The 27990-nt window shown below is 46.2% G+C and overlaps 1 pseudogene across 2 annotated transcripts in view; it reads right to left on the minus strand.

The window, feature by feature from the left end:
- Positions 1–530: 530 nt before the first annotated feature.
- Positions 531–27990, minus strand: part of LOC147746885 (selenoprotein Pb-like) — a 31103-nt pseudogene continuing 3643 nt past the window's right edge. The window contains exons 2-6 of one of the 2 annotated variants that reach the window (XR_015307496.1): positions 19238–19451; positions 13084–13296; positions 5611–5749; positions 1620–2800; positions 531–1370 (exon numbers count right to left, since the gene is read on the minus strand). The product of XR_015307496.1 is annotated as a selenoprotein Pb-like, transcript variant X2 (transcript). Of the gene's footprint in view, positions 2801–5610; positions 5750–13083; positions 13297–19237; positions 19452–27990 lie in introns of both variants that reach the window. The other variant, XR_015307495.1, reaches the window with a different exon arrangement.

The following is a 27990-nucleotide window of genomic DNA, read 5'->3' on the forward strand; positions in this document are numbered from 1 at the left end:
AAATCAGGGGGCATATTATCAAGGGGGTTTATCTCCGCTTTTTTGGCATTAAAAGCCAAGAAAGCGGAGATAAAATTATCTCCCTATTACCAAGCTGTCGCTAACACCAGTAAGCGACAGCTAGTAGGAGATAGCAACCATCTTGGGCCCCACTTTGCATCTCAGTGATATTTATCACTAATGACATGCAAAGTGGGCGTGCCAAGATGTTAGCGACTGAAAACAGTCGCTAACATCGTTATCTCCTATTACCAACTTTTGGAGATATTCGCGCTAAGCGCGATTATGTCCAAAAGCTAACACCTGCCCTGAGCCGCAGCTCAGCGGTAAATTTTTGTCTCTAACCAAGATAATTATCGCTATTGCTTGGTAATATGCCCCTTGGTCCTTAATTTGGTTATTTGTGCGCCCACATGTCGAATTAAGCAACGAGGAAAACAAACAGTGTAATTAACAACAAGTGAAGGAATGATCCCTTTTCCTGGAATAGCAGTTCACATTTTGTGGGTGAAACACACTGAACCATCAAGTATTGTTTACTCTTTTAATGAGGTCTTCACCCAACAGTTCTCGGAGTATGTTCATCATGTAGAGTAGACAGATCAGAAAGAAGTTACATATACAGAGAAAAATAGCACATTCGATATCGAACATAAAAGATATTTTGTTCTTGTTCAGAAGGATGGTCGAAAAATGTTGGTACATTTGGGAACATTCCCACTAAATTCTTTCAGAGGAATTTTTGAGAGGCGTAAAACAATTTGTTACTCCCTTTCTCACTAGCCACTGGTTCCTCTAACTCACCTCTTGCTGTTTTATTTAGGATTCTCTGCAGAGTGACTGCTCTTACCCCTGCCCAACCCTTCACGGATTCAACCCGTGCCGACCGGGTCTCCAGTTTGTAGCCCAGGTGTCATAGAGTGCAAGGAGAGGCACGAGGCAGAGCAACGTCACCTCAAGAACCCAGAGAGTCAGATGAATGCACTCTTGAGGGTGTCTGTCAATAAAGCCAGCTTAGAGGTTCTGGGTTAGATCTGGTCAACCCTTCCACCAACAATTATTTCAGACTTTGGTTTCCTTCCAAGGATCATCTTTGTTATTCATCTTTTTTCTAACCAATAAAATGTGCACAAATTATCATCCCTCTTGAACTCTTCCCATGGTACTACCACTCCTCTTGTCATAATATTGTCCTCTATTCCTTCCTCCTTATAGATGTCTGTCTTTCCTTCCTTTTTCACTGTCACCTCGTTATGGGGCATATTTACAAAGAAGTGGCGGAGTGAGGCGTTATCTGTCATGGCTGAACGCCTCACTGTGCCACTTCAGAAATGCAAAGCTGCGCCTTATTTACAACAATATGGCGCAGCCTTGCATTTGCGCCTGTCCTGGCACTACAATTAGCAGGATAGCGGCAATGTAGGCACCATTGCACCATAGTGCAAGGATGTTTGCGTACAGGGGGGGATTGTTTATGTACAGGAAGGTCCCCCTTTCTGCACATAGACAACCTTGAAATGCCATTTTGTCACTTCTTTGTGTGCTGCTTAATACAGTAAACATAGAAGTGACAAAATGTAAAAAGAATTTAAGGATTGTTTAGGTGCAGGAAGGGTTACCTTCCTGAACATAAACAACCAAAGGCAGCACACATGGAAAAGGCAAAAACGAGGGGAAATAAAGCATTTCTCCTCGTTTTGCCAAGTTAAGACCAGGTTCACCTTGTCTAAATTCTGGCACTGCCTCCTATTTATGCAGTTCTTGTAAATAGGGGGAAGAATCTAAATGAATGGGTGTTGCAGTGGAACGCCCACCCCAACACCCGCTGCCCACCCCTTTAACGCTAAGCATAGTGTGATAGGGGGCCTTATTTACAAAGCAGCGTTAAGCCACGTTAAGTGTGCTTAACAATGCCTTGAAATTAGGGCGAAACCTCTATCTCCACAGAAACGTGACAAAAACTGACGTTCCCGTGGCGATCGGGCCTTGTACATATGCCCCCAAGCTTCTTACCTTACCACTTTCATCTCTTACAGCTCTTTACATCGCTAATTCTTGGCTCTCTCCCGAAACTCTTTTTAGCCACGATGCTTACCTTCATTCTGCAGCACACATTAAAAGAGAAAAATGCCCCAGGGGGATTGTTTTTATGTGGGAAGGTGCCTCTTCCTGCACAAAAACAATCCTACTTACAAAGCAGGCATCCTTGCACCATGGTGCACGAGTGCCTGCATTGGCGCTAGGCAGCACATTGCGAGCCAGTGCTGGGAAAAGGCAGGAGTGCATCAACAATTGTTAGATGCAACACAATCCTGCCATTTCTCTGTCACACAGTGACGCACGATGACTTGTTGCACTGAGGGACATTTTGAGAAATGTGTCACTAATGTTTGATCTAGTTGTGATTTTGGTGCTCATCTCCATGGTGTTGGTGAGTGTGTGCTTTGTGAGTTTGGTCCCTAGTATGGCTACTTAGTGGCTCTTGTTCTTGCTCTTTGTTCAGCTGATGGTTGTGGTGGTGGTGGTGATGGCTATGTTGCTCTTCGTTGGTATTCGGGTGAGGTGAATCAAGTTGGTCTTTACCATGTTGATTGATTTGCTCTTGATTTTGTTCTATGCTAGGAGGCTTCTGGTTGTGGTTCTGGTGCTCCTCTTCACCACTGATGTGCAGTTTATGTCTGACTGCATTTTGCCCATGGGGTGACTGATTTTCTTCTTTTGGAGGCATAGTAGTTGACTGTTGGTCCACCTTCATCCACACTGTTGCATTTTCTAGAAAAGAAGTTCCATTCCTGGTAACCTGTGATGGGAGTGTAAAATAGAGTATGTTAATGGTTTCTTCCCATTGAGTTGCAGCGGGTCAGATTTCTTGGTGTGACATTTCCTCTACAGACTCATCTCCACATTGGTGTAATATTACCGCAGGCAGGCCCTGTGGTGCAGGGGGGTACCGAGCTCCACGGGAACCCCTCAGCGCAGCCGGCACTGTGCATGGGCGTCCGGCCTGAGAGCTCCTGACTGGGTGGGGGTCCTCCATGCACTTAGCTGGGGGGGACCCCCTGGCGTTTCGTTACATCACTAAGGAGCTTATTTACAATCCCCTTACGCCACAGGTACGTCACTCTCTCCCATATTAAAAGTGACGCGCAAGGGGCTTATAAATAAGCCCCCACGGGCATATGTACAATATTTTGATGCACTGCAGTTCAGCAAGCCTTCCTGCTGCCGTGTGTCAGAAGAAAAGGGCAGGAATGTGCCGTATCGATAAGATACGGTGCATTCCTGTCCTTTCCCCTGAACCAGTGCACAATGGGCTGCCATGCCCCAACACAGGCACCCTTATGCTACGGTGCACGGGTGTCTGCGTTGGAGGGGTGATTGTTTTTGTGCAGGAAGGAACACCTTCCTCCACAAAAACAATTATGAGAGGTGTTTTTCTCTTTCTATGTGTGTTGCAACGCTTAACCAAAACCCTCCTGCAAAATCATTAAACCCAAACCTTGCAGCCACCAACCTCACACAATGGATCACCCACAGCGCTGACGAATTAGCACCCTTAAAAAAACATCAAATCAAGCAAGGTAGCAAAAAAGCCCCCTGGTTCAACAATGACCTTAAGAAATCCAAGAAGTTCTGTCGCACCATCGAGAAAACATGGAGAAAAAACCCAAACACCGACAACCTGGCCACCTTCAAGAACGCCACCCGCAAACACCACCAACTGATCCGATCCACCAAGAAGTCAGCATTCAAGGATCGACTTGACAACAACGCCCACAACAGCAAGGAACTATTCAACATTGTCAAAGAATTTACCAACCCCACCGCTGGCACCAACGACATCACTCCCTCCCAAGACCTCTTCCACAACAAAATCGCTGACATACATAAATAGCTTTGACAACCAGTCCGGAGACCAGTCCACCCCACCCACCTCCGAACTAAAACCCCCTCCAACAACCTCGGCACCTGGAACCCAATCACCACTGAAGACACCATCCGCCTGATGAACTCCATCCACTCAGGATCGCCAACCGACCCATGTCCCCACCACATTTTCAACAAAGCAGACTCCATTATCGCACCCCATCTCCGAGATGTCATCAACTGCTCCCTCAACTCCGCTACCTTCCCGGAAAGCTGGAAACATGCCGAACTCAGTGCCCTCCTGAAGAAACCTACCGCAGACCCCACTGAACTTAAGAAACGACCGCCCCATCTCGCTCCTCCCATTCCCTGCCAAAGTCATTGAGAAAGCCGTCAACAGTCAGCTCGCCGCCTTCCTCGAATCCAACAAATCCCTCGACCCCTCACAGTCCGGCTTCCGAGCCAAACACAGCACCGAGACCGCCCTCATCGCAGCAACAGACGACATTCGAACTCTACTGGACAACGGAGAAACAGCTGCCCTCATCCTACTTGACCTCTCCGCAGCCTTCGACACAGTCTGTCATAGCACCCTTATACAACGCCTCAGCAACGTCGGAATACAAGGAAAAGCATTGGACTGGATCATCTCGCTCCTCGCTGGAAGAACCCAGAGAGTCCGCCTTCACCCTTTCAGATCAGAGGCCACCGAAGTCATCTGCGGCGTACCACAAGGATCATCACTCAGTCCCACCCTCTTCAACGTATACATGAGTCCCCTTGCATCCATCGCACGCCAACACAACCTCAACATCATCTCCTACGCAGACGACCCAACTGATCCTCTCCTTCACCAAAGACCCAAACACCGCCAAATCCAACCTACACGAAGGGATGAAAGAAGTAGCCGAGTGGATGAAGAACAGCTGTTTAAAACTGAACTCGGACAAAACGGAAGTCCTCATCTTAGGTTCATCCCCCTCCGCCTGGGATGACTCATGGTGGCCACCGGCCCTGGGAAACTCACCTACACCTACGGACCACGCACGTAACCTGGGCTTCATCCTGGACTCCTCCCTCTCGATGACCAGACAAGTCAACGCCGTCTCATCATCATGCTTCAACATCTTACGCATGCTCAAAAAAATCTTCCATTGGATCCCCACCGAAACAAGAAAAACTGTCACCCACGCACTGGTCACAAGCCGACTGGACTACGGAAACACCCTTTACGCCGGAACCACAGCCAAACTACAGAAAAAACTCCAACGCATCCAAAACGCCTCAGCCAGACTCATACTAGACATCCCCCGCCAAGCTCACATTTCCAGTCACCTGAAAGACCTCCACTGGCTCCCCGTCAACAAGAGAATAATGTTCCGTCTCCTCACCCAAGCACACAAAGCCCTCTACGACCTAGGACCCGAATGCCTTTTACACCCTCACCCGTCAACTACGATCATCCAATCAAGCCCTCGCCGCAATCCCACACATCCATAGATCCAGATGGGGGGAAGATCCTTCTCCTACTTAGCGGTCAAAACCTGGAATTCTCTCCCTGCCCACCTCCACCTTACACAGAACCACCTCTCCTTCAGAAAACAACTAAAAACTTGGATATTCGATAAGTAAAGTAACCCCCTCCCTCAAGCGCCTTGAGACCCTCTGGGTGAGTAGTACGCTATACAAATGTTAAACTTGACTAACTTGACTTAAAAGTTGACCATTTGGCATCCTTCTCACCTCCAAAGTGGTGTTGAGTTCATAAAAAGTACAGTTCCCACAGTGGTCCTTGAGGTAAGTAGACCGGATTGCTGCCTCCACATATGGAAAGTGGAGATAGCTGTATGGCAATCTGATATGGAAGGTTAACCGGCCACACCTGGAAAACAAAAGCAACACTGATCAACAGCAGTCAAGAAAAACAACACAAACGTTTCATATTCCCTTTATTGCAAGAGCAGAAGGGACACTCCCTGTAGGTTCAAGAGAATAACCTACCCTTTTGAGGCAAGTGGAAATATTCTTACTTTTTTGCAGGTTAGAAAGCTTTTTCAGTTTTAGCAGTTCCGGAGTTATAATATACACATAAACATCTGGGAGCTCCATTAATTGTAATTGTTATAATTGTAATTGCATTTATATAGCACTTACTATCCCTGAAGAGGCATTAAAGCACTTTTTCGTCGAGTAGCACGCTACTCCGGAATCCATAAAGGATTAGTGTTGAATTAGTATAGTGAAATATGAAAATTAATTTGAGTGGTGGATAGGTTAGTCAATTATTTGGATTCTGAAGGATAGTGGAGGGATAGAAGAGGGAAAAAGGATTGCATTTATATAGCGCTTGTTACCCTGAAGGGCTGTTGATGTGCTTTTAAGGCGAGTAGCACGCTACTCCAGGACCCATAAAGGACAAGTGGTGAATTATTATCGTGACATGTGAAAGTAATTTGAGTGGTGGATATTAGTCAGTTATTTAGATTGAGAAGGATAGCGGAGGGATAGAAGAGGGAAAAGGGTTTGCATTTATATAGAGCAGAGGTCTTCAAACTTTTGGATGCTGAGACCCCCCCTGTCAACATTTTCACGTGTGAGGACCCCCTCATGACAAACATTTCCAAACCTGTAGGCAGAATCTGCACATGCATCAAACTCCAGCTCTGGTCCAGGCAGCACAACAAGTTTTGGTCCCAGAGGAGCAGTGGGCAAAAAGCCTGGATTCATGGCTCTGCCAGTGCCGCAGGTTAACAAACGGTTTCCTAAGCCTACATACTCAGGGGCAGATTTACAAGCCCCCTGCGCCACCACTACATCACTTTTTGTGACATATTGGTGGTGCAGGGGGCCCCTGCATATTTACAAGGAGAGGAAAAGCCACCCTGCGTGACTTTTCCTCTCCTCGTAAATATGTCCCCTTCACATGCAGCACTGTGCGTGGAAGGGGAGCTCCATGGGTGTTGCTGTCGGTGTTCCCACGCAACAACCATTGAACAAGACACATCTCCATATTTACGAGAAATCGTAAATCTGGAGATGCGTGTGAATGCTACGCCACCCTAGAGGTAGCGTAGCAAGGCGCAACGAGGAGAAATGTTTTCATTTCTCCTCATTTTTTCCTCTTTCAATGCTTTCTGCATTCTACAGCAGGCATTGAAAGAGGAAAATGCCTGTAGTGATTGTTTTTGTGCAGGAAGGTGCCCCTTCCTGCACAAAAACAATCTCCCCACGACGCATGCATCCTTGCACACTGGTGCAAGGGTTCCTGCACCGGCGCATGGCTGAAGCTTGTGCGCCAGCGCAGGGGAAGGACAGAGATGCGACATATTCTTGTAAATATGTCGCTTCTCTGTGCTTTCCAAACTAACAGAGCACGGCGCAGCAAAATGACTTGCGGCACCATGCTGTGTTACTTGTTGTAAATCTGCCCTAAAGTGCTTTAAAAAAATTTCAACTCCAGCACATCCACAGGACCGAATTCTCACGAGTGCCGAGATGCAATGGGACTTGTATATAATGTTTTTATAAGATAAATTATTCTTATGATAGAAATTGGCAAAAGTGAAAAACATTTTGGGGCTGATTTATAAGCCCCTTGCACCACTATAACATGGGAAAAGCCCGGGCTGAGACACAGGCGAGGAGAAGGGGGCTGAAACCATTGTAGTTCTATGGGCCTGGGCAGAAGTTTGACTGGGAATGCACGACCCCCTTTGTATCACTCCATGCCTCCCCTGGGGGTCGTGCCCCACTGTTTGAAGACCCCTGATATAGACTTTGTTTCCCTTGATGGGGTGTTAAAGCACTTTTTTGGCGAGTAGCACGCTATTCCGGAACCCACAATGGATTAGAGTTGAATTAGTATAGTAAAATATGAAAGTAATTTGAGAGGTGGATATTTTATTCAGTTATTTGGATAGAGAAGGGTAGGGGAAGGATAGAAAAGGGAAAAAAGGTTTGCATTTATATTGTGCTTGCTACCCCTGATGAGGTATTGAAGCGCTTATTAAGGACATCTGCAAAAGATATCCATTGGCTATAAACACATCCATCTTGTGGAACTCAAGGCATTCAACGCTTAAGATGATTTTTTTCTCAATTTATGAAAGGAAGTGCTCTGAATGTTTTTAAAGGAAACTGACGAACATGAGTCCAGGTAAGCGATCTAGGGCTTGAACTTGAAGGTGAATATACTTGGCAAACGTTTTAACTCACAACTCCCTTTTATTGGTATTTGAGCCATCTTCCACCACAATTTACCACAGACAAGCTTACAATTAAAAAAGGTTGATTCCACTTCTAAATTATCAGGCACTTCATCTTGTGAGGGTCATTAAGGAAGGTAATTTAAGCTTGGTAGTCAGTTTTCTTGTATTTTGTTGGTTTTACCTCTCTTTGAGACAGACTCCTCTATCATCGACACATAGATATTCCTTACTTACCATCACCTCTCCTATTCCACTTACAAATGCATAGAAAAAACAGGTTTGTGGCTTAAACATGTGTCACCCTACATATTTTCCCCCCTTCAGCCTATAAAAAGAGGTAATTTTACCATCAAACTTGCTCGCTTAGCCAGGACCCTCAAACATCTTCCATGCTAAGGGGCTAATTTACAAGCCCCTTGCGCCACCAGCGCGTCACTTTTAATATGGGAAGAAGTGAAGTACCAGTGGCGCAAGGGGCTTTTAAATAAGCCCCTAAGGTGTTTAAAATTGAGGATAATCTTCTGTGGGGGATCATAATAAAAATCTTAGCTGAATTCCACCCAAAACACACACGTATCGCTGTGTCCTTGTATATTTCTCTGGTTATCTAGAGATGGGTGGCTTTTCCTTGCACACCCATGCTGCTGTGGACACCGCACACCACCCATTTCTCTTATAAGTGATCCTGCTCAATTTCACACAACGGAGGCAAAGGGTTAGGGCTTTCCTACTGCAAACATTAGGAGTTCACAAGATATAACTGTTTTCAAGCGAGGCATTAAAAAAATTATTTTATCATATTAATATTGTGCTATAAGGAGCTGTACAACTAGTTTTGTTTCGGAAAATAGTCGTAAAGAACATGGGGTATATTAGCAACAACTTGCGATAAATATCGCAAACCTTGCTTAGCGCAATTTTTTTTATCGCCTCCTATCGCTGGATATTATTGCGGCGATAACACGCTATTAGCAACGTTTATCTCCAATGCGATAAACTATCTGGCGATAGTGGCAAAATGCATGAATAGCGCTGGAAATCCAGCGATATTCACGCATTAACGCCATGGTGGACTTAGCCTGACAATCCACCTCCCATTGAAGAAACAGGTAAGTCATGTTTTTAGCAGGTGTCAAATTCTAGCGATAATCACGCTTAGTGCGACTTTTATCATCGCTTCGCCTGCGTTGCCAATAGAGGGAAGTTGTGTTAGCAACTGTTTTCAGTCGCTTTTAGTTGGGAATTCCTACCTTGCATGTCATTTGCGATAATTATCACTGGCATGCAATGCAACAGGAAAACCAGCTGCTATCGCCAGAAAGCTGTCGCTAACGCTTGGTAGTGACAGCTTGCTGATAGGGCTAAAGCGGGGATAAGGCCTTTGGTAATATGCCCTGTGATTTTTAGATTGCAATACCTTTACCAAACATTTATTACCATGCAGGTTTTTACCACATGACGTTAACATGCATTTAAGATAAGTATAGAGGCTTGGGGGTCTCCTCTCAAAAAGATAAAAATGAAATATATCTATATATATATATCTATACTACTATTATAAAGAGAGAACTTGCACCTTTTGGCCAGGTAAACTCGGGAACCACAGCACCAATCACAACACCCAATACAGCGTTGGAAAGGGCAGTTGCAGCAGAAGGACATAGGCTATGCAGACGCCCACCATATACATTTAAAATGTAAAAGAACCGTGCCAGCAAAGTAGTCCCTTGTGGGCGTCTCTGCATTGTGCTGCGGGTGTGTGCTGGGGGCGTGACAATCGCGGGGAGGAGGGGGCATTCCGTCACGAGTGTTGTTTTTTCTTCCCAGGTTCTATACATTCCTGCTCCCTTTAAATAGTAATTCAGTGGAGGTCTCATTCTCTTAGAACCACCCCAAGCACAGTTATGGGCAAAAATACAACTAAAAGGCCCTGCAAAGCATTATGGGATAAGCTTAGCATAATTTTTAGCATTCATGAAAGGGTTTCAATGTTTTTGAATTTTACTCATCAGGGACATCTTGGGTTGACGAGGTGAACTGCAGCTTGATGTATAATATTTTAAATGCTAATGCATTTGCCTCATCAGGGACATCTAGGGACGGCGAGGTGAACTGCAGCTTGATAAATAATATTTTAAATGCTATTGCATTTGCATCATCAGGGACATGAGGTGAACTGCAGCTTGATGTATAATATTTTAAATGCTATTGCATTTGCCTCTTGGGGACAACTGGGGAGAAGGAGGTGAACTGCAGCTCTTTTAGAATTATTTGGATACTATAATATTCACTTCCCACTGCTAATCTCGTCCCATAATGGTTTGCAGGGGCTTGATCTCAAAATCATCACCTCTCTCACTGCTTGCTGGAAGCTAATTTCAGTTTTGTGAAATGACTATATGCATTTTAGCATGTAGAAATACTTGTTATTTTACCTTGAATATATGAGGTTTCTGTTTTAATAATTGGAAATCTGACGGAACAAAATATTGCAGATTTATTGTACCAAGTTCGCGCCAATTCTGCCCACCCTTACTTTAAATACCCCTGCACCCTATATTCATAACCCACCCTTACTCTATAAAATACCCCAACACCCTTAAACACTAACCCATCTTAACCCTATAAATCTATCCTGTACCCCAAAACCCAAACCTATCCCTAAACCCTAAAAATACCCCTGTACCCCAAAACCAAAACCTAGCCCTGAACCCTATAAATACCCCTGTACCTCAAAACCCAAACATACCCCTGAACCCTAAAAATACCCCTGTACCCCAAAACCCAAACCTACCCCTGAACCCTAAAATACCCCTGTACCCCAAAACCCAAACCTAGCCCATAACCCTTAAAATACCCCTGTACCCCAAAACCCAAACCTAACCCTGAACCCTTAAAATACCCCTGTACCCCAAAACCCAAACCTACCCCTGAACCCTAAAAATACCCCTATACCCCAAAACCCAAACCTAGCCCTGAACCCTAAATATATCCCTGTACCCCATAACCCAAAACTATATCTGAACCATTAAAATACCCAAACACCCCAAAACATATACCTCAGTACCCCAAAACATATACCCCTATACCCAAACTTACCTTATCCAAACATTAAAAAAAACATGCTTTTACCATTCATGCATTTACAACGAATTTCGTTGTAAATGTATGCGTGATAAAAGCATATAAAATGTAATGCCATGCGTTATAATGGCATTGTGGAGTCATGGTACTTGCGTAATGAAAGTATGCAGAGTGATGGTATGCGGAAAGAAATTTGCAGAATAATGGGTGTTTACCCCCCCCCCCCCCCCCGTAAGTACATTGACGGCACGGCAGCCCACATCTCCAGCAACATACTCATATTTTTTCACCACCAATTGGAAAAATGCACAGGTCTCTCTTATTGATGCCCAGCACCGAACTACACTTTTAGACACACCTCCCACCACAAGTTCTAGAATTGCGAACTTTAGAGATAGGGAGCTACGTTAGAATCTCAGCATCAGCTCAACATCCTGTGATTCCAGGCAAATCGCTTTGTCTCCCCGTGCCTACCACAAATCAATGTGTTCTTCTGTAATGTAAATTGTGCTCATGCCATGTTGTCGAGTTCGCGCTATATAATATTGCAAGGAAAATAAAGTAGGGAAACTCGAGTTCACACACTACTGAACGCGCACTACTAAGTGCATCAGCAGTGCACTGTGAATCGGAGCGTTTCAAAGGCCTGTCACAGATAGGAAATGCAATCAAAATGAAATCCTACGAAACAATATACTACTGGCCGGCAGCAATTCATACCCGGACAACGTCGGGACGGGCTGCTAGTATATATATATATATATATATATATATATTTATATATATATATATATATATATATATATATATATATATATATATATACACAGAGATATGTACAAATATATTTAAATGTATCTTACTAATACTTACTTTAGTTAGATTAATAATGCATGGTAATGGTTATGCAATAAAAGCATATGCGTACTAGTAAAATGCAAGATGAAAAATGTGTTGAAAATGTATTCAATGTTTTTACTTGCATTGTGCCGTCACACAAACATTTGTTTCTAGAAAGTAAGCCTTATTATCCGGTAGACCAGGCTTCTCGAACAATTAGCTTGTGAGCGACTGTGTAGTTCTCCAGGTACCTGTAAGTAACTCTCTTGTCTGTAGCCCAGGGAACTTAATTCGAATTTTTGCTTGGTTGAGTTAATATATGTATACCATAATTGAAAAGTGTATTTTCAAGAAGAAAATGTGTGTGTTTTCAGGATGCATTTGTTGATGTTTGGGGAAAGATGGTTGAATTACAAAAATATATTTAAAGCGGCTAAATATCAAATGGTGTTGGGGAAACGTATTACTAATATTATTAACTGTATGCAAGGGACATTGCCGCTATGGCTGTTATGTGTTACCCATGCAGATGCATTCTACACTGGCAAAGCATTTTGGCATTACTGCTGCAACTATGCCTGATGCACTGAGGTGATCACTGCTGGTAATCCTGCCTATGGTAGCCGCAAATGCAATCTTGTCTTGTATGGTTACTATGACATTATAAGTAGCTCAGGAGGAATTTCACAGAACATAAGTAGCTCTTACTACAGCAAAGGTTGGAGACCCCTGATGTACGCATATCCTGGGTTGGAGACCCCTGCTGTAGAGATATCTTGTTTACATCTGAAGTTTCCACGATGTGCGACTGTGGAACCCACTGTGCCAGGGACTTCTTTTGCGTAGCAGCTTAGCCACATATATTTCACTACGATGCCAGTGAGACGTGCAAGTTAAGGAAACGTGGGAGTCAAAGCGTACTCAGGAGATATGATAAACGCAACTAAGCATCCTCTGTGGCCAATCACACCAGCCTTACAAACATGCCATTTCAGACCTGTGCGTAAAGGAAAGTCAAGTGTTTCTCTATAAGACACTGATCCCTTGGTTTTGGAGACTTCTTACAGTAGCAAAAGGATCTCACCTGTCGTAAATTAGAAAATCATCCTTCTCTCCTCCCAGGATCTCCCAGATGTCTGGCTCTTCATGCTTTTGCTGGTAGACGGGCACTCCCTCAGGGGCACGCCGTTTCAGCTCGGGGTATAGGTACCTGGAAAGAGGGTCCTTTTCGTTGACGATGAAGTAGCTGATGTTTTCTAGTTGCTGATTGGACAGCTTATCACGCAGGCTGCCAAGGCTACAGAAGGTAGGGGGGCGACATTTAGCACACATAGAATTTCAGTTAAAAAGCCAGCATGAAGGAGGCTACACCAGTGATATAATTTAATATATTTTTCTAAGAGTCGTTGAATATTGTCAATCAGTTCTCATACTCATTCTTCAACATGAAAAGTTCATAATTATTTATTTGTTAATTTTTTATATATGATGAGGTTTAATAGAGCACAATGCCTTCCCCTAAAGGTGTACATTATGATGGTGGGATGCACACCTTCTTTTTTTGCACTCCGTGTTTATCAAATGTTTATCCAAGAGTGCGTGCATATCGGTAGGATGCCATGCCCAAACTGCACCTCAATTTAACAAAACGCCGAATGGGGCATCACTATGCCCGAAACCGATAGCACAGCACAGCTATCGGTTTGGGGCATAGTGATGCCCCATTCGGCGTTCCCCTAAAGGTGTGACAGCTTCGTAAAGCAAGAACTGTTGCGCACCATAATAGTTTGTATCAGAACCGGTTTGTGGCTATGGGGCAATCAGAGATTACTACACTTCAAATGTGACATTTTGGCATAAATTCACAAACATGTGGGGCCAGATGTACGACCATCTGTAGCAGTCGCAAATGCCAACTGAGCAGTTGGCAACCACTAAATAGGTCCGTGGCATTTCACACACTATTTTGCAAGTTGGTAACCTATTACCGACTCGCAAAATAAGGTTTGCGACTCACTACTAGGAAAGGGCTTATCAAGGGCGTCTTTTCCTAATACCAACTCGCATTGCCATGTATGAATGTTTTGCAACTGAAATGCAGTCGCAAAACATTCAGATTTTACCCTCAATTGAAAGTTGGTGGTAGAACAGTCACCCATGGGAAAGGGGTCCCTAAGGGTCCCTTTCCCCTTTGCGAATGTGTACGCACTGCCTACTCTTGAAAAATGAAACTGAAAAGTTTTTTTTTCTTTTTGAATCGCATCAATATCCATTAAGCAGTCACAGGGTTTGGCTCTCGACGGAGTCGACCCCCCTCCACTGTTGAGGGGCAACGCACGCCACTGCATCCTCTGCTGGGGTCTGTATGCAAAAGTATGGAGGCAAAAGAAGAGAAGCAAGCACCCACTGCTGAGATCTGGAAGCGGAGGTGTGGAAGCAGGAGAGACAAACACCTACTGTGCTGAGTTTTGTAACCAGGGGCATGGAAGCAGGAGAGACAAGCACCGATTGTGCTGAGCTTTGTAAGCAGAGGCATGGGAGCAGGAGAGACAAGCACTAACTGTGCTGAGTTTTGTAACCAGGGGCATGAGAGCAGGAGACACAAGCACCTACTGTGCTCGGATCTGTATAGAAAGGATGGAGGGAAGAGAGACAGGTACCTACTGTGATAAGATCTCAGTGCTAAGGATTGAAGCAGGGGAGACAAGCGCCTTCTGTGCTGAGCTCCCTGTGCAAAGGATGGAGGCAGGGGAGATAATCACCAACTGTGCTGAGCTCTCTGTGCAAATAATTAGATGCTAAAGATCCAAGCACCTTCTGTGCTGAGATCTGTGTAGAAAGGACTTTGCAGGAGAGACAAGCACCCACTGTGCTGAGATCTGTGTGGAAAGTATTAGAGGCAGGAGGGACAAGCACCCAATGTTAGAATCTATATGTAAAAGGATGGACTGACAGGATATGTTTGCAAAAGGATTGAGACACAAGGTACAAGACAGTAAAACTGTGATCTATGTGCAGAGGGATAGAGACAGGGAATAATAAGAACATGCTGCTGAGGATTTCAATCACTTGGATGAAGAAAGACAAATGCCCAGAGGAGCTATGTTTGCAAAAGGATAGAGCACAGGTACTCACAAATATTCTCTCGGGTGCCAAATTTACAGTGTGGTTTGTGGGCGAAGGCCGTACCGGTGGGGCGGGGTCAGTGGGGGAGTGGACGGGGCTAGAACCAAAAAAACTGTGACCATGAGTTTGAACACAGGCCCCTGCAGCGAACGCATTTGTCCACTGAGCCACCGATCTGGCATACACACATCTCTCTCTCTCTCTCTCTCCCTCCCTCTCTCCCTCCTTGTCTCTATCTCTCTCTCCCTCTGTCTCTCTCCCTCTCTCTCCCTCTGTCTGTCACCCTGCCTGTCTACGTCCCTCTGTCTCCGTCTATATGTCTCGCTCCTTCTGACTCGCTCCCTCTGTCTGTTTACCTCCCTCTGTCTCCCTTTATCTGTCTCGCTCCCTCTGTCTCCCTCCCTCTGTCGCCTTCCTCCCTCGGTCTGTCTCCCTTCCTCTGTCTCCCTCCCTCTGTCTCGCTCCCTCTGTCTGTCTCCCTCTATCTGTCTCCATCCCTCTGTCTGTCTCCCTCCCTCTGTCTGTCTCCCTCCCTCTGTCGGTCGCCCTCTGTCTCCCTCTCTATGTCTCCCTCTCTCCCTCCCTCTGTCTCCTTTCTATTTATATCTCCCTCCATCTGTCTGTCTCCCGCTGTCTGTCTCCTTCGGTCTCCCATTGACTCCGACCCTGTCTCCCTCTGCCCCACTCCCTCTCTGTCTCCCTCCCTCTGTCACCCTCTGTCTCCCTCCCTCTCCCCCCCTCTCTACCTCTGTCTCCCTCCATCTCCCTCTCCGTCTCTCTGCTTCTCTGTCTCTGTCTGTCTCAGTCTCTGCCTCTATCTCTCTGTCCCTGTCTCTATCTGTCTGTCTGTCCCTATCTCCCTCTCTCCCTCTGTCTCCCTCTCCGCTTCTGTCTGTCTCTGCCGCTATCTGTCTGCCCCATCCCTGCCTCTGTCTGTCCCTGTCTCTGTCTCTATCTCTGTCTGACCCTGTCTCCCTCTCTCCCTCTCTCTCTCTCTCTCTATCTCCCTCTGCCTCCCTCTCTCTCGGTCTCCCTCCCTCTCTCTATCTCTCTCTCCCTCACTCACTCTGTCTGTCTCCCTCTATCTCTCGCACTGTCTCCCTCTCTCTGTGTCCCTCCCAGTCTCTCGCTCTGTCTCCCTCTGTCTGTCTCCCTCCCTCTGTCTGTCGCCCTAGTCTCCCTCTCTCTGTCTCTGTCCCTCTGTCTCCCTACCTCTGTCTCCCACTCTCTCTCTCTCTCTCCCTCTGTCTGTCTCCCTCTCTTCCTCTGTCTCCCTCTGTCTACATCTGTCTGTCTCTCTCTCACTCCCTCTGTCTCCCTCTTCCTCCCTCCCGCTGTCTACCTCTCTCTCTGTCTCCCTGTTTCTCTCTCTCTCTGTCTCCCTCCCTCTCCCTCCCTCCCTCTCTCTCCCTCCCTCTCTCTGTCTCCCCCTGTCTGTCTCCCTCCCTCTGTCTCCCTCGCTCTGTTTGCCTCCCTCCCTCTGTGGCCCTTCTCCCTCTGTCTGTCGCCCTGTCTCCCTTCCTCTGTCTCCCTCCCCCTCTGTCTCCCTCCCTCTGTCTTCCTCCCTCTATCTCCCTGTGTCTGTCTCCCTCTGTCTGTCACCCTCTGTCACCTCACCCCAGCTTCCCGGGCACACACACAGCTGCACACGAGTACTTCACAGGACGTTAGAAGACCATTCGCTTGTTAATGAGGCTTTGTTGTGAATCGCCCGGCCCCCATAGAGCAGAGTGTCTCGGAGTCCACGCTGCTGCAGGGGTGTTTGCTTACAATCTTTACATTTTTTTTAAAAACACAGGTACAATGCCTGCAAGGTCTGCGGGCCACCAAGGAAGGCTTGCCGGGCCTGGCGGCCCATGCGTCGTACTATGAGTACCCGTTGGATAGAGGAAAAAAGAAACATATGTCCAATGCTGAAATCATGTGGGAAAAGAAATGGGGGCAGGACAGATAAGTGCACATAAGACAGGAATGTGTGCAAAGAATGAGGAAAAAGAAACTTGCCCATTGCTGAGATCATACAGAATCAGTGCTGCTCCACACCACAGACACCTTAAAGTTTGCCCTTGATCAAGGCAAGGAGGCTGTACTGATTCTGTTGGACCAGTCGGCGGCGTTCGACACCGTATCACACAATATCCTGGGAGACAGATTACAATGCAGCGGAATAAAAGACAAGGCTTTGGCCTGGATTACATCTTTCCTAGACAAACGGCATCAGATCGTCACACTGGGCAGTTACAAATCAGGAGAGAAATGGTTATCATCAGGGGTCCCCCAGGGTTCTTCCCTGAGCCCTACCCTGTTTAACCTTTATATGACACCACTTCTCTCTCTGATAGCCACTTTGACATTGAGTCGATTGCATACGCCGATGACACACAACTAATCCCCACTCTGGACAAAAACTCCTCCGCGGCAGAGGAAAAGTTCCATTACTGCCTCACGGCAGTAATGAATTGGATGAGACAAAATCACCTAAAATGTAATAGCTCCAAAACCGAAATCATGCTGTTTGGAAAATCAAATGTTTTCAGACCCCATTAATGGTGGCCCTCGGACTCCGATGCCCCACCCACAATGGCAGATACAAAAGCATGCACTCGTAACTGCAGACATGTGTTTCCAAATCATCAAAACACTCCGGAAATTCTTTGACCTACTTCCACTAGCTGCTAGGAAGACTGTTGCAGTGGCCCTAATTCTATCTCGCTTGGACTACTGCAACAGTCTCTATGCAGGAGCAAAAAAGATAGTTGTGAAAAGGCTACAAGCGGTCCAAAATTCAGCGGCGAGACTGGTACTGAAGCTCCCCAGCAGGGACTCCTCAGCTGCAGCACTCAAAAAGCTTCACTGGCTACCGGTTCACAAAAGGATTCTCTTTAAGATCCTAACCACCACATACAAAGCCCTAAACGAAACTGGGCCAGAATATCTAAGATCCAACATCAAGCCTTATAGAACCAAACAAACTCTGTGGTCGACATCAGAAAATCTGCTAACTGTCCCCAACTTCAAATTGACCACACGGGGGGAGACTTTGGCGGTACTACGGGACAAAAGCATGGAATGCCCTACCCTCTCAGATGAGGCAGACACAAACGGAATTAACTTTTAGGAGCCTTCTCAAAACATGGATCTCTGCTTTCCCAGATCACTTAGCGCTATCTTAGATTTAAAGTCTCTCCTTCATCACCCCGTCCTCTAGAATATATCACCAGTTGTCTCTTTTATTTCCGCTAAGCGCCAAGATGCTCCTTGGAGTGAACATTGCGCTGTATAAAAAACCCTTTCAGTCATTCATATGTGTTAGGGATGGAGGCAGAAGAGACAATGCCACATTGTTGGATATATATACACTCTACAATCTGAGGGCCTAATTTACAGGGGCATTACGCTGCTGGTGCGTCACTTTTATTGGTGTAATGGGCTCCCACATATTTACAAGGCCAGGTAAAGTCACCCTGCGTGACTTTTCATGGCCTTGTAATTATGGGCCCCTTTCACACATTACTCTGAGTGAAAGGGGCGTTCCATGGGTGTTGCTGTTGGTGTTCCCACTGAACATGCATAGAACCTGACACATTCCCAGAATTACAAATTTCTGTAAAGATGGGAATGCTTCAGAATCCTATGCCTCCTCAGGGGAGGCATAGGAGTGGTGCAACGAGGAGAAATACTTTTATTTGCAGAATGCAGCACGCATAGAAAGAGTAAAAGTACATCAATCATTGTTTTGTGCATGAAGGTATCCATTACTGTCCAAATCAATCATCCCCGAAATCCAGGCACCCTTGCAACATGAAGCAAGAGGGCCTGCGCTGGGGCATTGGCAGCCAATTGTGCGCCAGTGCTTGGGAAAGCACACGGATGCTTAATATTGTTGTTAATACAACGCATCCCAGAACTTTAAAAATGATGTAGCTTGGCGCAGCAAAATGGCTTACGGCGCATCATTTTTTTTGTAAATGTGGCCCTGAGTTTTTAATCCTGGCTGGTCCACTCAGTCCAGCAGACCGTTGAGACTGCTGTACTCGGGGAGTTAATCAAAATAGATGGTTACAGTTAATAGACAGCTAGGCCCTGAAGAAGGCAGAACATTCAGCACTCACCTGGCTGCCTGTGTGAGACAGAACTGTCAGCTTGCTTTCAGCAGCACCACCACCGCGACCTGCCCCACGCTGCTGTTCATTGGTGCCTCTCCATCCGTCTGCCACAGCGGGGCGGGCAAGCAGATTTGAGATCCTGCGTCTTCTGCTGTCACCACCCTCAGGAGGATGGTGACGGTGAGGGCCAGAAGGCCCATCACCTCCATCTGGCTGAACCCTAGAAAAAGCACAAATGAGTCACAAGGCTGCAAGGATTGCACAAGTCCTTTTTTTTCAGCATATTTTATTGATTTTAAAGATTGGTGAGCCGCATGCAGGCATTATTGCAGTTGGTACATAGATAATTAGATGACATGTAAATGGACATGACTGTATGACTACCAACAGGGTACAGTCAGTGGCTAGATGCTAACCCATACCAGAAATTGGCAATTTAATGTCAGTCAATTGTAATATCAATTTTGCTGGCTAATTTGTTTATTTAAAAAATCATAGTAGAAACAAAACAGTCCAAACCAGTCCGCCCCAGCTTCCTCTGGTCTGGCTCAACCCCAGCTAAGAGTTTGGGCTTGAGATTCAGCCTCGTTCGACTGTTTTCATACTCTGGGGATCTTCAATGATAAGGGTGTGAGTCTGCTCGTTGGTCATCATGTTAGGCGGGGGATCTCTGCTCTGTGGTGGGTGATGGGGCACAACTTATCTATAGAGGGCCCGATTCACAGAACTAATTTAAGTCGCTCTTAAGTCTGTCTTAAGACAAAATCCTAACTTCTGTGAATACCAAAAGTAGTAAGTTTAGGATGTTGTCTTAAGTTAGTTCTGTGAATCAGCCCCGGTGGGTTGTAGGGAGTTCTGTGGATTTGAATGTTTCCAGCATGAGGTCCCACTCCATGGAGATTAGCGTGTTTTGCAACCCCCTGTACTCCTCCCTCCTGATGACTGTGCTCTCTGCTCCACTCCAGCGGGCAGTGTCCCCATGCCACGTGAACACTGTTGGTGGGGCTGGGCAAATTTCCATCTCATTGTGATGGAGCGCTCCGCTAAAAGTAGGGCCACGTCGGCGAAGTGAAGCTGCATTTTCTGCGATTTAGAGCAGCATATAGCCCCAGTATGTTTCCTGTTATAGGTGCGACTTCAGACCGGAGCCCACTCAAACGTGGACATGACCATAGCATGTGTAGCATGTCCGTCTCTTCTGCCTGGCATCTGGGCAAACAGACTTGCGCATTTGGGTACATGCCATTAAGGCACTGCGGGGTGAAGCAGGCCCTGTGAAGAATCATATATTGTATTAACTTGAATTTGGCGTTACGGTACATCTTTTTTGGGTACTCCAGGTGAGAGGACCATTCCTTATCTGCTAGTTCCTTCCCCAGGTCTCTGGACAACTTATCCCTAAGTGTAGTGAGGGAGGTCCCCGTCTGTGCCCGGGCTACCCTGCATAGGCATCTTATGAGGCGACGGCCTTCGCACATCAGGTATACCACGGGGCAGATTTACAATAACTGGCACATCCCCAGGGATGCGCCAGTTATTGTGCACCGCAGCTCCGCCACCCATGGCGTGCCGCATTTACAATGCGGCACACTATGGGGCAAAAACGGCACAGGTGCGTGACGCAGCTCCAGCAATGCTCTGGGGGGGCCCTATCTGTCCAATGCTGCGTCAATCCTTACGCCTGCCTCAAGCAGGCGCAGGGTTTTGACGCAGCATTGGCCTGAAAGTGACTGAGTGAAATCTTGTATATTTCACTCAGCCACTTTTAGGAGGCGTTCCTGCGACAAAACGCCACCCCCTGCGTCGGAACGCCTCTTTATGGCGCAGGGCTTTACAACGTGACACATCTCCCAGATGCGTCATGTTGTAAATACCCCGCACCATGGCGCATCATTTGCGCCGCCACTGCGTCACAAAAGTGACGCAACGGTGGCGTAAAGGGACTTGTAAATCTGCCCCCACATGTATTGGCTCGTGTGTCGGGGGCTCCTCCCCTCCTGTTGCCCAGTGCCGATACCGGATTATGGCTGCATGTGGCCCTGCACGCGCCCCTGGAGATTATGGCTCTAGGGGCGCGGTATAGTTCCTTATAGTATTCATAGAATGCCTCATTTATGTCCTGGTGAGTGTTGTGTTCACAGTGATTCCATCGGGTGTGATTATTTAGTGTACTTGGGTGGGTGGGGGTGCATCTCGCAGTATCCGCGCAAGACGCGCTTCCTATTTATTTACCTCTGCGTGCTTGAACTGGGTGAAGGATTGGTAAGGATTGCACAAGTCCTAACAAGGTCATCTTACCTCCTGGGAGATTTTCTAGTGCACAGCTAGAAGAGGGTAACACACTTTTAGAAAACTCTGGTGCAATCTTTTGTGAAAGATGGAAGACAATAAAGTCATCGCTATCCCTAAATATTCCTGTCAGAATAATCAATAGCTCAGCCTTGAATATTTATGCATCAGTGCACACTCTGTGGCTGTGAAATACTGACACTCGGACAGGGAAACACTTGCACTGGAGCAAGGAGAAAATGACACTGGAACAAGGAAAAATTACACTGGAGCAGGAAGAAACTGACATTGGAACAGAGAGAAAATGACACTGGAGCAGGAAGAAACTGACACTGGAATAGAGAGAAAACGACACTGGATCAGGAAGAAACTGACACTGGAACAGAGATAAAATGACACTGGAGCAGGAAGAAACTGACACTGGAATAGAGAGAAAATGACACTGGAACAAGAAGAAACTGACACTGGAACAGAGATAAAATGACACTGGAACAAGGAAAAATTACACTGGAGCAGGAAGAAACTGACATTGGAACAGAGAGAAAATGACACTGGAGCAGGAAGAAACTGACACTGGAATAGAGAGAAAACGACACTGGATCAGGAAGAAACTGACACTGGAACAGAGATAAAATGACACTGGAACAAGGAAAAATTACATTGGAACAGGAAGAAAGTGACATTGGAACAGGAAGGAACTGACACTGGAATTGAAAGAAGCTGACAGGAAGGTTGAAGCAGTGACACAGAGGAAACGAGTAACAGAGAAGGGTATATTTGCTAACAGTGCACAGGTGCTTTTGGAGGTGTAACACATTTTCGCTATGCTCTTGCAGGCCTCCTGAATTTATGGTAAATAGATGCTACATTTTGCTGTGTGTTTGGCCTCATAAGTGCCAGCACAAACCATTAATAAATATATCCACTGGGACAGGGAGCCTCAAACACAGACGCTAAAAGACGGAGGCAGGCATGGGTGTAAATATGAAAGATGCGTCAGGATCAGTGGCACAGGGGCTGAGAATCCTGAGGGGCCTCCTGAACTCTGACTAATTCTGCATTTTTGCATGGAGCACACACAGAAACCCATAACCAATCAGCAGTCTCCGGGAGCATATCTATGACCCCCTTGTGCTGCCGTAGCATCAGTTTTTGTGGCGCTCTGGCAGGGCAAGCCTTGAAATCATTTCTATGAGGGCCTGCGAAGCCACTTTGCGTGGCTTTGAATGGGGTCTTAGATGTGGAGTAAGGCAAGGCAGCGCAAAACGCTGCGTTGCCTTTTTCTGCGCTAGGGAGGCGATCCAGGGGTATTGAGCTGGGTCTTACCACGCAACATCCATGGATTTTGAAGCTTTTCCAGATTTACAAAACCATGTAAACCTGGGGGTGTGCCGAAACCTTCCGCCTCTCAAGGTGAGGCGTAACGAGGAGACCTAACTTTATTTCTTGTTGTTAAGGCATCTTTCTATGGGATGGATGTCGTTAAAACGCATACTTTTACAATGCATACCTTTACAACGCATTTTTTACACCGCAACATCCATTACAACGCATTCCATTACAACGCATGCCATTACAACAAATTCTTTGAAACTACCTTTACAACGCATTCCACTACAACGCATACTACATTTACAACGCATACCATCACATTGCATGTAAGGTAAGTATTGGATAGTGTAGGGATAAAAATTACTATTCTAAATCCAGGGGGGTGCAACAGTAGGGTAAGTGTTGGATAGTGTTGGGGTAAAAATTACTATTCTAACTCCAGGGGGTGCAACAGTAGGGTAAGTGTTGGATAGCGTAGGGGTAAAAATTACTATTCTAACTCCAGGGGGTGCAACAGTAGGGTAAGTGTTGGATAGTGTAAAGGGTAAAAATTACTATTCCCACTCCAGAGAGGGCAACAGTAGGGTAAGTGTTGGATAGTGTAGGGGTAAAAATTACTATTCTAACTCCAGGGGGTGCAACAGTAGGGTAAGTGTTGGATAGCATAGGGGTAAAAATTACTACTCTAACTCCAGGGGGTGCAACAGTAGGGTAAGTGTTGGATAGTGTAGGTATGTTATGTAATGGTATGCGTTGTAATGACTGCGTTGTAATGACATGCGTTGTAGTGGTATGCGTTGTAGTGACATGCATTGTAATGGTTGCGTTGTAATGGCATGCATTGTAATGGATGTTGTGTTGTAAATATTTCGATGTAAAGGTAGTGCGTTGTAAAAGTTGTGTTGTAAGTGTTGTTTCTCCTTTCTACGTGTTGTACATTATGCAGCACACATAAAAAGAGGAACAATCCTCAGTGGATTGTTTGTTTGCAGGAAGGTGTACCTTCCTACACTTACACAATCTTGCCGACAACACAGGCACCCTTGCACCATGGAGCAAGGGTGTCTGTGAGGGTGCTAGGCTGTTGAAACGGCGCCAGCGTAGGGGGAAAGGACAGAAATAAACCACATTGTATAAATATGGTGCATTCTTGCCCTTGCACTGTGATGCAGGGCAGGGCAGCAAGGTGACTTGCCCTATGACAAATGCCCACAAATGAGTACTCAAATGTCCCGATGCTGAGTTTGCAGTTACACAACGCACATTCGCTTAGCTATCTTCCCAAGAGCAAATACACTTTACGTTCACACTAACCTAAACAAAGCACTTCTAAAAAACACATGGAACAACCTCTACTAACCTTACGCAAAGAGATGGCAGTAAACAAGACACACCAGATTGTAGGCCCTGCTAGATTCCATGAAAGGGCGCCCATCTTGCGACTGTGCCACGATGACGTAATGATGGTAGTTAGTCCAATGAAAAGGACAATAACATAACATCCCATGCCTGTGAGCGACTTGACTGTCAACACTATTCTGACCATGGATCCCCACACATTGTTAAAAAGAGTGAAAATGTACAATGAGTATCAGAACTAAGAGGCAGATGTATCATTATTTCATGCAGCGCAACACAGCAAGCCACCTTGGTGTGCTGCGCTGAGTGAAAGGGAAAATGCAGGAATTCACCGGAGTTACCATTATGCCGCACATTCCTGTCTTTTCCTGGTGCCGGCGTACTTTTGGTTGCCTAGCACCGATGCAGGCACCCTTGACTCATTGCGGGCAGAATTGTTTTGTGCAATAGACCTTCCTGCACAAAAACAATCCCCTGAGGCAGTTTCCTTTTTCCATGTGTGCTGCAGAATGCATACCCGAGGAGAAATACAAATATTTCTCCTCGATAAGGCTCACCTGGGGAGGCGTAGCACTTTAATGTATTCCCAGGTCTACCAGTAATGGTTAATCTGGGAATTACCAAAATCTATAGGTGAAGGAGCGGGATCACCCATGCTGCATCCATGGAACACCTACCTGGGTCAGAGTAACGCACACAGCGATTCTAAAATCTGACGTAGCACGGGCACCAAAAATGGGCTGGGACAACCAAAACTCTTTCATACAATTAAAGAGAAAGTCTCCACCCTGGGCCGGCCTCCTGTACCTAAAGGACAAAGGTTTGTGGCACAGTGCCAAGATCTATTATGCAAGAGCGGTGCCATGCACTGGCCTTGTCTCATTTCCTTCACGTGGTACCTATTGCATAACACAGGGTATCCACGCGCTGTGTACATGGGTCCCACTTACTTGCATTAGGCCTGATTCACACAGATCTGGCTGTGACTTACTCTTTCTGCATTCCTTCCTGGTTTACTCCAACTTATGGCCCAGCCCTGGAATTCAACATTGACGTAGGAGTTCTAAAAGGGTAAATCACACCTACTCATAGCAAGATATTTGGGAATCTGCCTACTGTGTGTACATTTAGCGCAAGTTGATATCCGGAAAATCTGGCATGGATTACGCCACCCTAGGCTTAATTTGGTCAAAGAATATGATGACATGATTTACTCTCTGTACTATAATGTCTCTATTGTGCAGCGAAGCCCCTCTTCGACTCGGTGTGCCTTTACAGCCCAGTAAAAATACAACTGGAGAATGTACCTGTAGAAACCACACACTCACTCCTTCGGTGTGACGTGGGCGTGTTGTCACAGGAGGCCGCTAGATATTCACAAATGTAGTCATTAATACAGAAGTGGCAAAGTGGCAGGAGCAGGGCAGAGTCTGCAGTGCAGACCTCCACACTGTGCTTAAAGCAAACTAGCTCACTTCTTTCCCCAGAAAACAAGCATTGGCAATAGGTATCGCCTATTCCAGAGATATTGGCTGTGCCGATATGATTTAGCCACGTTATACACCAGCTTGACAGCTGTTCAGCATGGCTAAAAGTGTCATAAAGGAGAGTGTGGTAAAGTGTAAGGGCATACAGGGTTTTAGAGTTGAGTGGAGTAGAGTGGGATAGAGTTGAGTAGTGTGTCATAGAGTGGAGTGGCATAGAGTGTTGAGTGGTATAGAGCAGAGTGGAGTGGCATAGAAGGTGTTCCGTAGAATGAAGTAGAGTAGAGTGGAGTGGCACTGAGTGAAGTAGTGTAGAAGAGTGGAATGGCATAGAGTGGCGCAAGGTTGTGAACAGTGTTGTATAGTGGAGTGTGATAGAGTGCCAGAGTGGAGTGTTATGGAGTGGAGTCGTGTAGAGTGGAATACTGAAGTGGCGTAGAGTGGATTAGTGGGGGGAGTAGAATGGAGTAGTGTGCCTTAGAATAAAGTGGAGTAAAGAGGCATGGAGTGGTGTAGCGGTGGTTGTGTAGAGCATCGTAGAGTGGAGAAGTGTTGTAAGTGGCACAGACTGGAGTAGAGTGCCATAGAGTAAAGTACAGTTTAATGGAGTAGAGAGTGACACAATGGAGTGTTGTAGAGTGGAGTATAGTGGCCTAGAGTGAAGTGGTGCAAAGTATAGAGTGCAGTGGTGTAAAGTGCTCTGGTTTTGAGTAAAGTGGTGTAGAGAGCATTGCCATAGATGGCAGTGGTGTAGAGTAGGGAGCATGGTAAAGAGTTATGGTGCAGAGTAGACTGGAGTGGCGTAGACTGGAGTGGCGTAGAGTGGAGTGGGCAAAGTGGAGTAGAGTGGTGTAGAGTGCAGTAGCATTAAGTAGATTGAAGCTGTGCAGGGTAAAATTGAGTGGCGCAAGATAGAGCACATAGGTGTAGCATAGAGTTGTGTAGAGTGAAGTGGCATGGAGTGCAGTGATGCAGAGTAAATGACAGTGGGATAGAGTGCATTGGTGTAAAGGTGAGTGGTGCAGAGTAGAGTGCAATGGCATAAAGTCCAGTGGTGCAGAGTATTGTATAGGTCAGTGGCGGAAAGTGAAGTATTGCAGAGTAGAGTGTCTTAGAGTGCAGTGGCGTAGACTGCATTGACACAGACTGCAGTGGCGTGGAGTACGGTACAGTAGAGTGTTGTAGAGAGCAGTGGCATACAGTACAGTGGTGATGAGTAGAACAGAGTGGCGTTGAGTTCAATGACGTAGAGCACAATCGTGTAGAGTGGCGTAGAATACAGTGGTGTAGAGTGCAGTAATGTAAAATGTCGTAGTGTAGAGCATGGAGGCGTGGAGGGCAGTGGTGCAGAATAGTTGGCATAGAGTGCAATTGTGTAGAGTGCATTGGTGTTGAGAAAAATTGTGTAGAGTACATTGGGCAGAGAGCAGTGGTTTATAGTAGACTGGCGTACAGCGCAGTGGCATAGAGTGGTATAGAGTGGCGCAGCATAGAGTACAGTGGCCTAGAGTGCCGTGCTGGAGCATAGATTGTTTCAGAGTAGAGTGAGGTGCTGGAAGGTAGAGTGGAGTGGCAAAGAGTAGTGGCGTAGAGTGCATTGGCGTATAGTGGATTGGTGCAGAGTCGAGTGGAGCAGCCTAGACTAGGGTGGTGTAGAATGCAGTGACAAAGAGTGCAGTGGCACTTAGTAAAGTGGAGTGCATTGGCAAAGAATACAATGGTGCAGAATGGAGTACACAGGTGTAGAGGAAAGTGATGTTGAGTGCGGTGGCATACAATGCAGTTGTGCACAGGAGATTAGAGTGTGGTAGAGTGCAGTGGCATAGAGTGCTGTGGAGTACAGTGGTCAGTGGCATAGAATGCAGTAGAGTAGAGTGGAGGAGAGTTCAGTGACGGAGAGTGCAATGTTGCAGAGTAGAGTGCAGTGGCATAGAGTGCCATAGGGTAGAGTGGTCCACTGGCATAGAGTGCAGGAGAGCAGAGTCGAGTGGCGGATAGAAGAGTGGAGGAGAGTTCAGTGACGGAGAGTGCAGTGTTGCAGAGTAGAGTGTTGTAGAGTGCAGTGACGTACAGTTAAGTGGTGCAGAGAGCAGTGGCATAAAGACAGAAGAAATAATCAGGCACATGCAACAAAGCCTTTTGCGATCGCAAACGGTGCGAATCGCAAAAAACGGCCGTTTGCGATCGCAAAATTAGCTTTTGCGATGCATCAAGGGTCAAGGCCCTCGCAATTTGAGAATTCGCAATTAATTGCCAGTTCTCAAATTGCGATTGCATTTAAGAAATCGCATTTTG

This window comes from Lissotriton vulgaris, chromosome 1_1, assembly GCF_964263255.1.
Source record: "Lissotriton vulgaris chromosome 1_1, aLisVul1.2, whole genome shotgun sequence".
NCBI lineage: Eukaryota > Metazoa > Chordata > Amphibia > Caudata > Salamandridae > Lissotriton > Lissotriton vulgaris.